This window comes from Botryllus schlosseri, chromosome 12, assembly GCF_051294905.1.
Source record: "Botryllus schlosseri isolate E-star chromosome 12, Bs_hap1, whole genome shotgun sequence".
Classification (NCBI taxonomy): Eukaryota; Metazoa; Chordata; class Ascidiacea; order Stolidobranchia; family Styelidae; genus Botryllus; species Botryllus schlosseri.
Genome location: NC_137247.1, coordinates 9,708,846 through 9,723,092, shown reverse-complemented (window position 1 = coordinate 9,723,092; position 14,247 = coordinate 9,708,846). Strand labels below are relative to the sequence as shown.

The 14,247-nt window shown below is 40.9% G+C and overlaps 1 protein-coding gene and 1 long non-coding RNA gene across 2 annotated transcripts in view; both read right to left on the bottom strand.

Annotated features, from left to right (window-relative positions):
- LOC145452182 (uncharacterized) overlaps positions 1-14,247 on the bottom strand; it is a 377,577-nt gene that overhangs the window by 256,979 nt on the left and 106,351 nt on the right. The gene's annotated exons all lie outside the window — the stretch shown is intronic.
- Positions 6,871-7,969, bottom strand: LOC145451642 (uncharacterized). The gene is made up of 2 exons (XR_013918975.1): positions 7,553-7,969; positions 6,871-7,487 (listed from the first exon to the last, which is right to left on the bottom strand). It is a non-coding gene; the product is annotated as an uncharacterized LOC145451642 (long non-coding RNA).

Genomic DNA, 14,247 nt, shown 5'->3' with positions numbered 1-14,247 from the left:
CCACGCAATGTTTACCAACTTGCCTATCTTGAATGACTAATCCTCGTCGTATCACTCGTTCTGCTTGCGCTTGTGGTCGCACCGATCTTAATATACATGCATAATTGGTGTTCGTTTAGTAGCAGCTATTATTTACAATTGTTGTTACTCGTATACAAATGCATAAGAGATATATGTATCATAATTAACGGCATAATAGTAACAGTTGAAACCGACAATTATGGTGGGCGGCTAGCTTTTATGGTGTGACACATAAAATAGCATGCTTGCAATGTATATGTCCCTAAGCAAGAGTAGCACGGTGGTGTAATGCTGCTCTCCGTCCAATCAGATGTAGTCGTAAATTGCCCTTTTTCTGTCATGTTGGTTAGTATGTTGCATTTTGTGGGCTTTTAGAGACAGGTTATGATCATGAATTGAGCTCTGACGACTTTACGAAACGACGAGATGACGGCAAAATGTCAGTCAAGCGTCGATGAAAGTAACGCGTGGTTGTAGGGTTCATGGTTTACGAAGACTAGAAGTTCTGATTGTCAATTTCAAAGCGCCAGTTGAAGCTGTATTCATTTATATTGAGTTTATCTTAAGGACTATTCTATTGAGCAAAGTATTAGAGTGCATAAAATTTCACCTTTCAATGTTTCCGTGAAATATTACGTGCATACATTGCTCCTGCATACAGTCAGAGGATAGAGATCTACTATAGACTACCCTTAGCTTCTATAGGATTGGATGTGTAAGAAATATATATAGTTGTATATTTCATCTCTGGCGATGCTAGGAAGGGTATTATGAACTCGAAGGCGACTTTGTCTGAACAAGTAAACAGTGATTTAGGCCTATATTATATTGGGTCAATATTTTCGTCTGTCTGAGTCTTAGTAGTTATGATGAAGTGTAGTCGACTATTAAATGCGGCTACCGCTCATTAAATAGTACATTTTATGTACATATATCGTGATTATTGTGTAAGAATGGTGATATACATGGTATGCGTTGGTCTTCATCTATGGCGGGCTACGTATATACGAGACGATGTTATGACTGTATTTTCAACTTGCCTTATTGAGCGACACATCGATGAGAATAAATAATCATTATAATCCCATCTTTTGACAGAGATTTACATTGAATCACGCAAAATGAAGCGGCTGTGTATGTTACTTAAGCGTGACCGTGACACGGGGTTACAGAAAAACAATAACGATTTGGCCAAAGCAGCGGGCCGCATCTCTATCGACAGCATTTGGAAAATGATTCTGTTTTTTGGCGTCTTCCTCGTTGTGGTAGGAGCGGCCATCACTATCAAAGAGAGGTATAGTGACAACGAACGACATCCTGGTCCGGCTGGGGTGGATGCGGGTCAAAAAAATCAAGTCAGCACTGTAGATGACGAGAACTTTTACTCGGAAATAACTGGCAAGACTATCTATGCTTTCGGGATCGCCTTATTCACAGCTGGAACTTTCCTGGTCTTATCATGGCTTACCCGGTACCAATGCAAATCAGCAACAAAACTCGCAGTTAATCAAGATGCAGCCAGCAATGTTCGATTATCATATTCAGTACAAAGCACGGTACCGTTGTGCTGCACCGACGAAACGGCGTCCGCCTTGGTTACGTATTATTCCATCAATGACGGAAGTAATATCGTACAAGCAGCCCGCACGATTCGCTCAGCTACCCTCAATGGACGAATGGAATCTAATAACAAGAGGGACCTCTTGAGTGGACTTGAGCACGTTTGACGCTAACGTTTCATGCTGCTCTCTGGACTATTCCAATGGCAAAACGTGATGAACGCTAGGTGTCGTTGCTCTTCGGTCGATTTCAGGCAGTCGATGGATGAACTTTAAAAAGGCCGCGTAGAGGTCTGCTCTACACACATCTACACGAAACAAGTGCATTATGATTTGTGCATTATAGTTATGACAAGAACTCTTTTCAAATGGTTTGTTTGCAATAAATTCAACCCATACAGTGGGATATTGAAACGGTGTACGCATGATCAACATATTTGTAGCTTCTTTGCTCTTTTTGCGGTAGACATGGGTGGATGTGTACAGAAATTGGTTGAGTTGAACTGAGACGCGTTGTCACTCAGCGGTGTATTTTGAGCAGGCTCAGTCGGACGAAAATTGTTTTCCGTGCACATTCCACACATTGATTTGTTTCGAAACAGCATTGCATAGCGACACAGTAACCCCAGCGTAAAATCCCGCGTCTCTCGGTATCAAACTGAGCTCGATCCGTCAGCTATTGTAGAGTTTGTGAGCGGGATACAATTGCTTGTACCAATTTTAACATAGGCTACCTCGAACCAGACATGGGGTGATTACTTCGTGAATGGAATCGATTGCGATTACGATTACTTCCTAATGACGCGATTACGATTACGATTACGATTACAGCAAAATCAGGAAGTAGTCGATTACGATTACGATTACATTGGAAAAGTAATCACGATTACTCACGATTACATTTATTTTACATCTTAGAAGCTATGCTGGAAGACAATATATGGATTGCGCTGAAAAGGCCTAATGAGATAACAAACTCCCTATAAAAAAGATGCGTCATTTGCTTGTTACGTCATAATGTACCTATTGCCCATTTTTATAGAGGTCAATTTATCGCGCCCAACGATTTGCATTCTTGCCAGGGCCATAACTGCCGCACCCCAAATTCCCCAATAGGGTGGAGAGCGAGCTCGAAGGGGACTCAAAAAGTATTTCGTAAACCAAAATAGTTATAGAGTATTTTCGAGAGGTCTAATTAACTTGAAAATCCTCTCTAGATCAGTGATTCCCAGCTACGGCTCCCAGCTAGCCTACTTGCAGCTCACATTGACGTTGGAAAATCCAACAAAAATAATAAAAAATAAATCTATAACAAACAAAAAAATGATATTAAAAATTACACTTGCTTGGCTTGGAAACTGGAGTTTATAATTAAGGGTGGAGACCAATTCCTTTGCTGTCGAGTAACGATTCTCTACTCGGCAACGATTTCGTTACTCAACTCACGTCAGAAAGTATGCTCACACTCAAATGCGTTTGGATGGGCACTCAGATTTAAGTTTGCTTATCATCGGACTTGATTAAGAGCAAGTGGTGTTACAATACATTTTACAACGCTATCTGACCATCAAACCAATGGATCTTTGACTTGATTGTTTTGTTCAACGGTCGCATTGACGGAATGAATGCTTTTTTGCCCATGATGAAATTGTTTTCAAGTCCTATTGTAGTTAATGTGGCCACTGACCCTAGCAATTTACAAATTGAGTTGCTAGACATGCAGTCATGATATAAGACATGACAATTTGTTTGTGCGTCTCACGAAAGTTTTTCATTTAGTCTGCTACGTTTGAGCCACAACAATATCTTTTGATTATATAACAAATCGGAGGTCACGAATTAACAACATACACTAAAGTAATTATAACAAGATAATATGAATTATGAATTACGTGCCCCCAGCTCTACTGGTAGGTAATTGCGTGGCGAGATAGAGCAGTGGTATAATCCATGGCCGGAACATCAATGGTTCCTACCAAAGTGTTGGAGGTTTACCTAGGCTCCTCCTGGCCGCCTCATCCGCGTAAACGGTGTCTTACAAAAAGCCTAGAAGTGGGCCGTGCTACAAGTTGGCAGAGACGGAATCAAAAATGTAGAAAATCGGCCTGGTGTAAATGACCGTTGTAGTCGACAAACACCATGAATACCTCAAACAAACAAACAAACTCCACAGGTAGATTTGACCATCGGGGGCTGAGAGAGGATTGAAAAGTAAGAGTAATATAATGCAATTACTAATATTATTGACGAAATTCAGTCTTCAACTTGAGATTGCCACCCTATGGGGCCAAAGACCAACGTTTGGACTGGGGGACGAATTGCTGTTTTGGTCCTGATTCCAGCTACATCCCACGCTAACATGATATATAAGCACATGACCATGGCGGTAGATCCCAATGTTGAGTAAATAATTGTGAAATAACGATTGGCACCCGTTTCAAGTAGTGTCATATGAGAACAAGAAGAAGCGAACATAAAATTCTGCCTTCAACTTAATCAACTTAATAATGCAAGCTGCAGTTAGGAGAAACGGCAAAAACGGCTCGGTTATGATATATATATATATATATATATATATCATCAGCTGTTGATTTTACTGCTTCGTTGTGGAAACCCCAATGTTTTATTTGACGAGTACAAAATATCAAATCTTTGTCCGGTGTCCGTACGTACTAGATAGGCCTACTGCTCGCAAAGCAGCAACGGTCAAACTGCGTTTAACTAAGCATAACTAAACATCAACACATAAGGTACTATTTTAAACTAGGCAGAGCGGAGACAAACTATACTGCTGCAAGGTAGTGGCGTGTGGAACGTGTTGATAACCTGATATAAAGCACGGCAGGTGTTCTTACAATCACACCAGTGTACGACGTACGTACATCGAACATCTATTTACTGTGGATACTTTCTTACGCAATGACGCGCAAAGCTAACTGCGGCTTCTGACGTAATAATGAGCAGTGGCGTTTGAAAATCAGACCCTTGTGCTATCACGAATCTTGTATAATATCTCTTCCTTGTTCACAAATGTTCACTTGTTCAGTTTGTGTCATAGTCCTTGTACAAATAAAAAGTAATCGTTCTTTCACAGAGAAATCGATTAAATATGGGAAGTAGTCGATTACGATTACGATTACTTCGGATTTTTTTCGAATGTAATCGATTGCGATTACGATTACTTGAAAATGCTGTAATCGTCGTAATCGATTACGATTACTAATCGCGATTACCCCATGTCTGCCTCGAACATAAATTTAAACTATATTGAAAGTTTCGAACTACATTTAGATTGGTCATGAAGTAACATACCAAATTGGGCTTATAAGTAGGCCAGGGCTTGGACACAATGATTGGAGAATTCGAATCTAAATCGACTATTAATTGGAATAATTCGAGTCGATTAGTGAGAAATGTTTTTTTCGAGTACTGAAACTACACGCCTAATTCCATGATGAGTTATATTATCAACGAGAATTATAGTCTCTGTACTTTTCCCCACTGTGGTAGTCTTGAAACCTCGTATGCTCGTATTACATCAGCTTCCAAACATGTAATACAAAGCTACGCATGTTCTTGGAAATGACATATCTGCAGAGGTGGTCAGTAACGTAATATACTTCAAGTAGATTTCACCTACTCGCACTACTTCCTGATGTAGCTGTGATTTTGGGCTACTTCGGTTTGTCGGCAAAACTAGTTATAAGATTACATGCTAAGTATGACCGAAAAAATACAGAATTTCCTTTATGCGGTGAAGAACCAGCATTATTTTCTTTGCGGTCACATAAAAGATAAATATTTGAACGTGCCATATCTTCCACGCTGTTGTGACGTCACAACTCGAATATTCGACACGGCGCCTATGATTCGGAACCGAATCATTCGGGCAGACCTGGACAACTAGAAAATGTTCGGATCCACCTAATCAGATTAGAATTAGTATAAGAGCTGCCCAGTCTTTCCCGAAATTAGATTACAATTGGTATTAATGCTGTACGATTTTTTCCAAATTGGATTACAACTTAAATTAGAGCTACACAGTTTTTTCCAAATTAGATTAGAATTAGAATTACTGCATTGGCAAAAACTTGGAAATTGAATGATGTTCCGAATGAGAAAAAATACAGCAACATTCTACTTTATCACATATCCAATCAGAGTTCATTATCACAAGCATATAAGAATGGCTAACGTCTGTACTGTACAACAAGCTTGGCTCGTTTCGCATTATACAGACTGAAAACTCTTTACGATGGAGCTGATGTTGCAGCAGTCTTGAGATGAAGAAAACAATTTTGGAAATCTAAATGAAAATCTGAAAAGAGGACACTTTTTCAAAATTTTCAGACTTGCAATACCGGAGGAAAATCCTGAAACAATGATAAATTTTTCCAACTTCGTGGTCGGTTGACTAGAAAAAAGAAAAAGTTCAACTTTTCGGCTCAGCTCCCGAAATAGCCGCCGGAGCGTTACGTCAGTGCTGATTTACTTTATCTCAGTCGGATTTTGCCCTGTATTTAACCAAAATTCTCAGAAAAGAGGACAAAATCTTAATTGGGCATTTGGGCATCCTCCTAGGACACTTTCAAAAAGTCAAAAAAGAGGACAAATCCTCTTAAAAGAGGACGTATGATAACCTAAGTAACTCAAAAACATCACAGTCCATGCTCCGACGCTCTGCTGCGAAATATATTTCCACTTCAACCTCTAATATATTTTATTTGGTTTCATCTGAAGTAATATTCCTCGTGTAGTTGAGGGCGTAAAAAGAACAAGCCAAGCTGACAACTATATAAAGTTCGATCTCTGCGTGACTGCTGGAGCGTGACGCCCCTGTGGAAATTTCAATACATTGCAGCTCTATTACGGGGGCGTTCTGAAGAAAACGGCTGCGGCCAAAATTTTTCTTTCGTTTTGCCCTTCAATTTGAGACCACATCATTTTAGAGTGCAGTGCCCCTTTAACATTTGCATGTGCACAACTCCAAAATAACAGTGACTAGACCAATTAGGCGTGGGCAGCAGGGTCCAAGCATCTTCATGATCTTAGGTGAAATATATTGCAATGTAATAATTACTACAAAAATGAGTACGAATATCAAATTGAATTCCGTCACATAGCGATCCTCATCCCAAGACAATCGGCTATGCAGAGTACACTGTAGGCCTACCTACGTTCCAACCTAGAGTCTAGACCCCATATTTTAATTTCTAGCTGCATGTCCACTTGTCTAGTGTCCACCGTTGCCCTAAGCCCATACACAATAGACGAAATGACGACGGCCCGCTTTTCCATATTTATTGAATCCAGTGTGTATTCAAAATATTACGTGCTCATCGCGTTTGCGAAATATACAGTTCAAATAGTTCAGATTTGAAGTTACGTCCCGTTTCGTGTTTGCATGCAGGTGCGGCTTAAACCGTTTCGTTCACAATTTCAATATAAATTCTAGATGAAATGCTTACATAGCGGAGCGTATATAGACGGGCCGAAAAGCAGAGATGTATACTGTATAGTCCCACAATCAACTTATCCCATGTACGTTTGGGACGCTGCAAAATCAAATCAACAATCGACAGCGTACGCTTCGAAGACGTCACTGGTAACCACAAATCTTTGGGTGTTCTCCCACTGGGCTTCAGACAGGCCGCACTTGAGACGCATCCATCCTCGACAAAATACAAGACACTGCATGTATTGAGGAGAGAGACCACCATCAGCACTCATGAAGCGTGTTTACGTCAACAGATATCTCGTTGTCGCCTTTCGTGACTTCATCGTAGGAAGGCGGCGGTATATCGATACATGCATACGGCGGCGACGGTTGTCTATCATTCGATTGCACACTGTGCACGGGCATTCGTCTGCTGGACACAGGCATTCTTTCATACGATGCATTCGGCCCTGTGATGGAGTATACCCGCATGTCATTACCACGCGCTGCTGTGGGGATCCGCTGTCTGTTCGACCTTTTTCGAATCCGGGCTATCAGCTTCACGACGAGCAGAGTAACGGCTAAACATCCATTCATGAGAACTCCAAGTGTTATCAGTGTGCGTTTCAATTCCACAAGGCCCAATATAACCAATACTGTTCCCGATGCAAAGATTGTAGCGTATTGAAGTATTCGATGCTGTGTTTTCCAGTCCCATGCCGCAGTGGCGCCGCTGCGGGAACTAGCCGGCTCTGAGTTAGGTCTCATCTGAAAAGGACAGTATGCTTGGTAAATTAAAGATAGCTTGACTAATGACTGCAGCATCACGACATTCTCACGTCTACGTAATATCACACGGAAAGGTTGACTAATAACTGTAAAATCACGACAGTAGCGCGTGTACGTAATATCCTTCGCAAAGACTATAAATCTACATTAAATTTCCTGACGCGGCTCCTTGCGGACTGTGTGGATGAAAGCATGGTCACTTGAAGAAAGCATGGTTTCACAGAGGTAAACCCTGCTCTATCGCATAGTCCAATCAAACTTTATTTGATCTACTCAGTGATGGTAAATTTTCCTAAGACAAAAGGGGTACTTTCAGTAATACGCCATACTAATCAATCGCGTTATGCAATAATGCCCGCGGGGCAAACAGGATGTTCCTCGACTGCCTTTTTGACAGATGAGTCCGCACGACATCTGCACTTAAACAGGTCGCATGGTAGCGTGGTGAGATGACGATTTACCGATCGCTTTGTCTTGGGATATTCAAGTATAATCTTTATGCCCCTTTACATATTTTGTCTACACTACATATGTCTAATTGTCCATTGGCTATGATTAATAAAAACGATGGCATATCGTTTTATAATCCCAAGCGACTTCTCGCTACAACCTCTCCGCTCGGCTATGCATAGATCTCTGGCTTACTGGTTTCAATTCCAATTGCACGATGCTCCCCTTCTACTTATTTCGTAGTTATTGGGGTCATCGAATGATGCTACGTGTTAAATGGAGCATTTGTAGTGGTGATGATTTTGAGCTTTCATTTCCTTTCGCGGATATCCTGTTTCCGTGTTCGCGTAAGCGGGCGCGGCTTTTTGGCAAATTAAGTCAAGGCATTGTATGATTATTCACGGACAACCGAATCGTAAGAAGATCAGCGAAGAGTATCCAGACGGAAGTGATATGGCATAATCCGATATCTATTAGGGACGTATAAATTATGATCTGGGGAAGGGGCAACATCCAACTTCGCACGTGGAAAACGACATTCGCGGTCAACCCATACAGCTAAGATGATTATTTAATATTAGAATGACACTCGCAGATCTCAATAATCACAATCGTAGTAATTACGGAGAAACCGAAGTTGAATTACGTATTCATTGGAATACAGATTATTCATTGGTCGTTTGAACCGCCGATTGATAGATAGATTTGGGGAACACGGGGGAAACAAATATATGTTCCCTACCTTATATGTTCAAAGGAATTGACTGTAACATTCTTAGTTGAAAATATGCAAAATATCAAGGACAGTTAGACGGGTACCAGCGTGACATACAAACACGGCAAGCAAAGCAGCTTCGCTGTTCGGTAAACATTGTAACTGTGTGAGATGTTTGAGACGAATGTTACCTAGTTCTTTTTTCAAGGGTTGACATCAACACAGTGCTATTTTACAAAATGTACGCAAATTAGTTCAAAACAGGAGCGATAAACAAAGTAAATATGGTGGTGCCATTACGTGGGAACGGATCGAATATTACGCCTATACTGAACCCATTATGGTAGACTCGATTTTATGTTAGTCTCTCCCTCCTTGCTAACTAAAGTAGCAATATACAAAGACGGGATATCTTACTGTGAAGTTTCCTACGAAATCATTGAACTCAGTGCCGCATATCACCTTGCCCGTTCCGGGTTATGGTTACCAATACTTCCATGATTGTTACATTTACATGGTCCGCACCTCCCTCCCCACCTCATGCTACTCAGTGTTCACCGTTCGCTCACTACTTCCCACTGTAGGTGTCGTCCGCTTTCGTAAGCCGACAAACCCAACATCGCTCAATAAAAGCGTCACTGCCGTGCTGTGCGCACGCAACAGAGTGACCTCGCTACCTCTCGACGCTTGCTTGGATTTCTGTTCACCAGTTTTTCAAGTAATGAAGAAGAGAATATTGGACATCCTATGATCGGTCTGGCAAGCGGGTTATTCAGGTATTTACTTGAGAAACCCGAAGACAGGCTTGTGAACATCAACCCCGAAACAGAATCACTATAAACTATGGACAAGCCGCTATCATTTCGAAACAATTGAGGACATTTTCTTCTCAATCCTCGACACCCAGTGGCCACTGCTCTGCGCCCAGCTGCTGTCAATATATATTCTGAGTTGTAAAACCGTCAACAATCCACAACATCTGGCCAATCATTTGCGACTAGGTCTACATCATGATAAGGACAATCGACAATTGCTTAAAAAAGGTTGGAGTTACGAATAGGACGCTATACCTTTCGAGGTCCAAGATATTCACCGTAATGACAAGGGACGGTTCGATTAGCTGTTGAAAAATTGTATAAAAGGTCTCCTCACAATGTCAGCGCTGGCTAGCTCTAGATGTCACTGGGTAAGAAGGTGGCGTCATAATTTCGATAGGCATACGATTTTCAGTGCCGGCTTATGCGTTACAAAGGCACCAAAATACGCCATCACCAGTTTCTATAAATAAAGTAGAGGTCGACCGATTATCGACATGGCCGATTATCGACGCCGATATTTAGAGCTTTCCCGGTTATCGGTATTGGCCGATGAAGGCCGATATCGCGCCCGATATTTTATATATGAAAAAATTAAAAACTATTGGAAATTCAATGCTCCACGTGTTCTCAATCTCAAGAGATCGACGACGCAAAGGCCGATATATGACAGATTTACCCTTGCAGGACGAGTTTATCTGAGTGAGCAATGAGCATGCATAGAAACTATGCTTCCTGCATTACAATCTACCTTTTCTGGACTGATTTGCAATTCTGTATCATGTTTTGCTTTTTGGGTTATCCCAAATTTCAACGAATGTGCACAATTAAGTAATAATTCTTTTCAATTTCAATTTTCTCGTTTGTTGTTGAGCTTTCTGTGGCATGAACAAGTGTCATCTTGCCCAATATATAATATTTTTGGTGAAATTGTTCTCTGCTCTTTCCATACTAATATCGGCCTATGATATCGGTTATCAGCCTTGTGAGTGTGTCGATATATCGGTATCGGCCAGTAAAAATCAATATCGGTCGGCCTCTACTATAGAGAGGCCATTTTGGACATCGCTACAAATCTTCGGCAGATCGCTAAGCACTACTATAGAGAGGCCATTTTGGACATCGCTACAAATCTTCGGCAGATCGCTAAGCACTACTCATCGCGTGTAGGGCTGCATTTGAAACAAATGATTGTTTCAAACAAGTTGTTTAAAATATGTTTTAAGCAGTGTTTTGAACAAAGGCTGTTTCCTAGTCGTAAAATTATGCCATAATTGAGTAAATACTTTACAAAAAATCATGTAGTATGAGCCTACGTTCGATTTACACCCGATCTTGCCGACGTATACGATATGGAATGGTTGTAACCCTTAAATTTGTCTGCTCAACTGCTATACTACGTAGATATATGTCGTTGGTACAGAAGGAATGTTATGATGATGATGATGACCGCCGACCGTAAAAATACCCTATTATTATTATTATAGGTAAAAACATTGGCATGAGTGGCGCTTATCACAACTGAAGGCTTTTTGCGCCACGGACAGAAACAAGTTAAACAGAAAGTTCATAATATATAACTGAGATAGTTAGGCCTACACATATGCACATAAAAAGGTTTTACAATATTCCTCGAGTCGATCTAACATATTCAACAACATATCGCAGTACTTGTGGATCAGTCAGTAGGGTTCGCATGTCGAAATTTACATTCTTCGACTCTGCATGACGTCGTAAGCGTTCTCTTTGATAGCGGTATTTTCTACAATTCACTACCCTATATTCAATACCCTATAGATATTTGTTATAAATACAACCCTTGTCGCGTGACATGGCGGAGCAAGTTATAACGCCCTCAATCAGTAGTGTTGGATAGGAGATGCATCTCAAATTAGGCCAGGGTGAAAGTGATGATCCTTTCATTTGGCATATCACCTACGTTAAAATTGCACACCCTAATTCAAATGCAGATTGATCAATAGATAGATCACCCGCAGCCATATTGTGAGCAAACGTGGTATTTACGCGTCGTGGCGATTTTAATCATGGATCTAATCCGTGGATTTTCATTGCTTGCGAACCAGCAAATACCGACGTAAGACGTGTTTATTCTTTTCTGAATACATTATGTCAATATGCTATATTAAATATTATATACGCTGAACGGTAGCATACTATTTCCCAATCGTTTTTATTCCGTTGACCCCTTCGGCCGATATTCGAGACGAAATCCACTCCTAACAAAAGCCGCCTGCTGATTAAAAAAGGTCATATTTCCGGCTCATCCCAAAAATGGCAGGCGCCGCTACTGTAAAAGTCTAGGACTGAGATGACCACTCTTTTTCGAAAGCAGAGCGCATTACACTTTTTACAAGCTGCAGCTGGCCTCCGCCTGAATTTCCGGCACCCTCGCTAGCGGTGACGATGGGGTCGAACGATGAATTTAGCCTGTAATGTAAGGTGTATTCTGATTCCGTTTCTGAACTACGTATAGGTAGGTTTATATCTCAACGCCATGAAATAGACTTTAGCTGTTGGAGAACGAATGCTATTATTACTGACAGTCAGTGAATTGAGTGAAATAACTGAATTTGACGATACAAAGATATGGAAAACATCAGTGACGGAGGGACCATGAATTTATTATTGCTAAATCATCGATCCAGACTAATCAGTCTGCTGGCAGCAATATCAACAATCAACATAGCACGATTTGATATGCCCATTAGGGCTGTTCAAAAATAACCTTTTCTCCTTAATCTTGCGGGCTACGTGATTAAATCATTAGGTTACCTTAAAAAACGACGCATACAAAATTTGAATTCAATCCAACCAATATTCGCGGTTTACGTAGAGTTTGAAAATTTTCAATTTGCCCAGAAACGCCAAAAAAAATTTTTTTCAAATTTTTCTGCCAACCCCATGAAATTGTTGGGCTGTCTTCAAAGACTATTCAAAACAAATTTTACTCAATTCCAAGCCGTAGAAGCGGAGTTAATCCAGTTTTTCGATGAAAATTCTTGGATTATCCACCGATAAAGGATAATCCCAGAATTATCAAAGAAAAACTGATATAACTCCACTTCTACGGCTTGGAATTGAGTCAAATTTGTTTTGCATAGTTTTTGAAGACAGCCCAACAATTTCATGGGGTTAGCAAAAAAATTTGAAAAAAATTTTTTTTTGCGTTTCTGGGCAAATTCAAAATTTTCAAACTCTACGTAAACCGCGAGTATCGGTTGGAATGAATTCAAATTTGGTGTGCGTCGTTTTTTAAGGCAACCTAACGATTTAATCACGTAGCCCGCAAGATTTGAACAGCCCTAATGCCCATCCATCTCGAACACGAGAACAGTCGAACCTGCAAAACGTCATAATCCCCATAACAGTCATGAAGCTTAACTTATAATTGCGCTTGGGTTTCAATTCTAGTCGAGTGTAAGGCATAACAGCGATAACCAATTCACAGCGTTTGCTAATGATAAAGCGCCGCGTCTCCCATAAATATTCAGTAAAGTAGCAGTATGTCACCGAATTGTATTGGGTATTCAAAAGTCCGCTTGTAAACAGTACCGTTTGTAATTCCAATTTCAAAGTTCGATACCAGAGCTTCAACTTTTTGCGGTGTGGATGGGTTAATGGGGGCCATAACTACGTTTTCGCAGCCAGCGACCACAAGTGCGCTATACAGGCGCACCAAAATTAAAATTAAGATTGTGAGTTCACTTCGAAATCATTGCAAGTGTAGATCAAAATTATTCAGGTTTGTTTCATTGAGAATCAGTCAAACCAAATATTCTTCTTCTTTTACGTAGTATGGCACACCGTCTTGAGACGAAAACGGAGGAGAGACCCGCCCCGGTACTCGTTGAATATAAGTATCCACAACAAATATCAGGCGGTCTACTGGAGTAGCTTCCCCATAGGCAGGCGGGGGTATATCATCTCGGCTTGTATACTGCGGCAGTGTTGTGCGATCATTCGACAGTACAGACGTGGGTCGAGTGGAGGCGGGTAATTTTCCAGATGATGCAGTCATTTTTGTACTCGAGCGCACCCGCGTGCTTCTACGCCGTGTTGCTGCAATGATCCGCTTTTCGCTTAATCTTTCCCGGCGCATAGTATTGAGCCTGTACGTGAGGAATAAGACTGCCCCACATCCCAGTAAAAGAGATCCCATGACGATCGATAATGATTCCATTTCGTTGTATCCTTTGACAACGAAAAATATTCCAAAAGAGCTGAAGACTATGCATTGGCAATATTGAAAAGCTATGCTCAGCACAAACGGCGGCTTACTGTTGTTTCTATCTGACATAGTGGTCGATAAGTTGAATCTCGCCTGGAAAACATAGTACCGTTACGTGGGTATTTAAAATTATAATTGTACTAACATAGCGATAGACAAGTGCGGCTCCCTAACATCATTCGTAGAGACACTAGATCTATATTACCTCTACT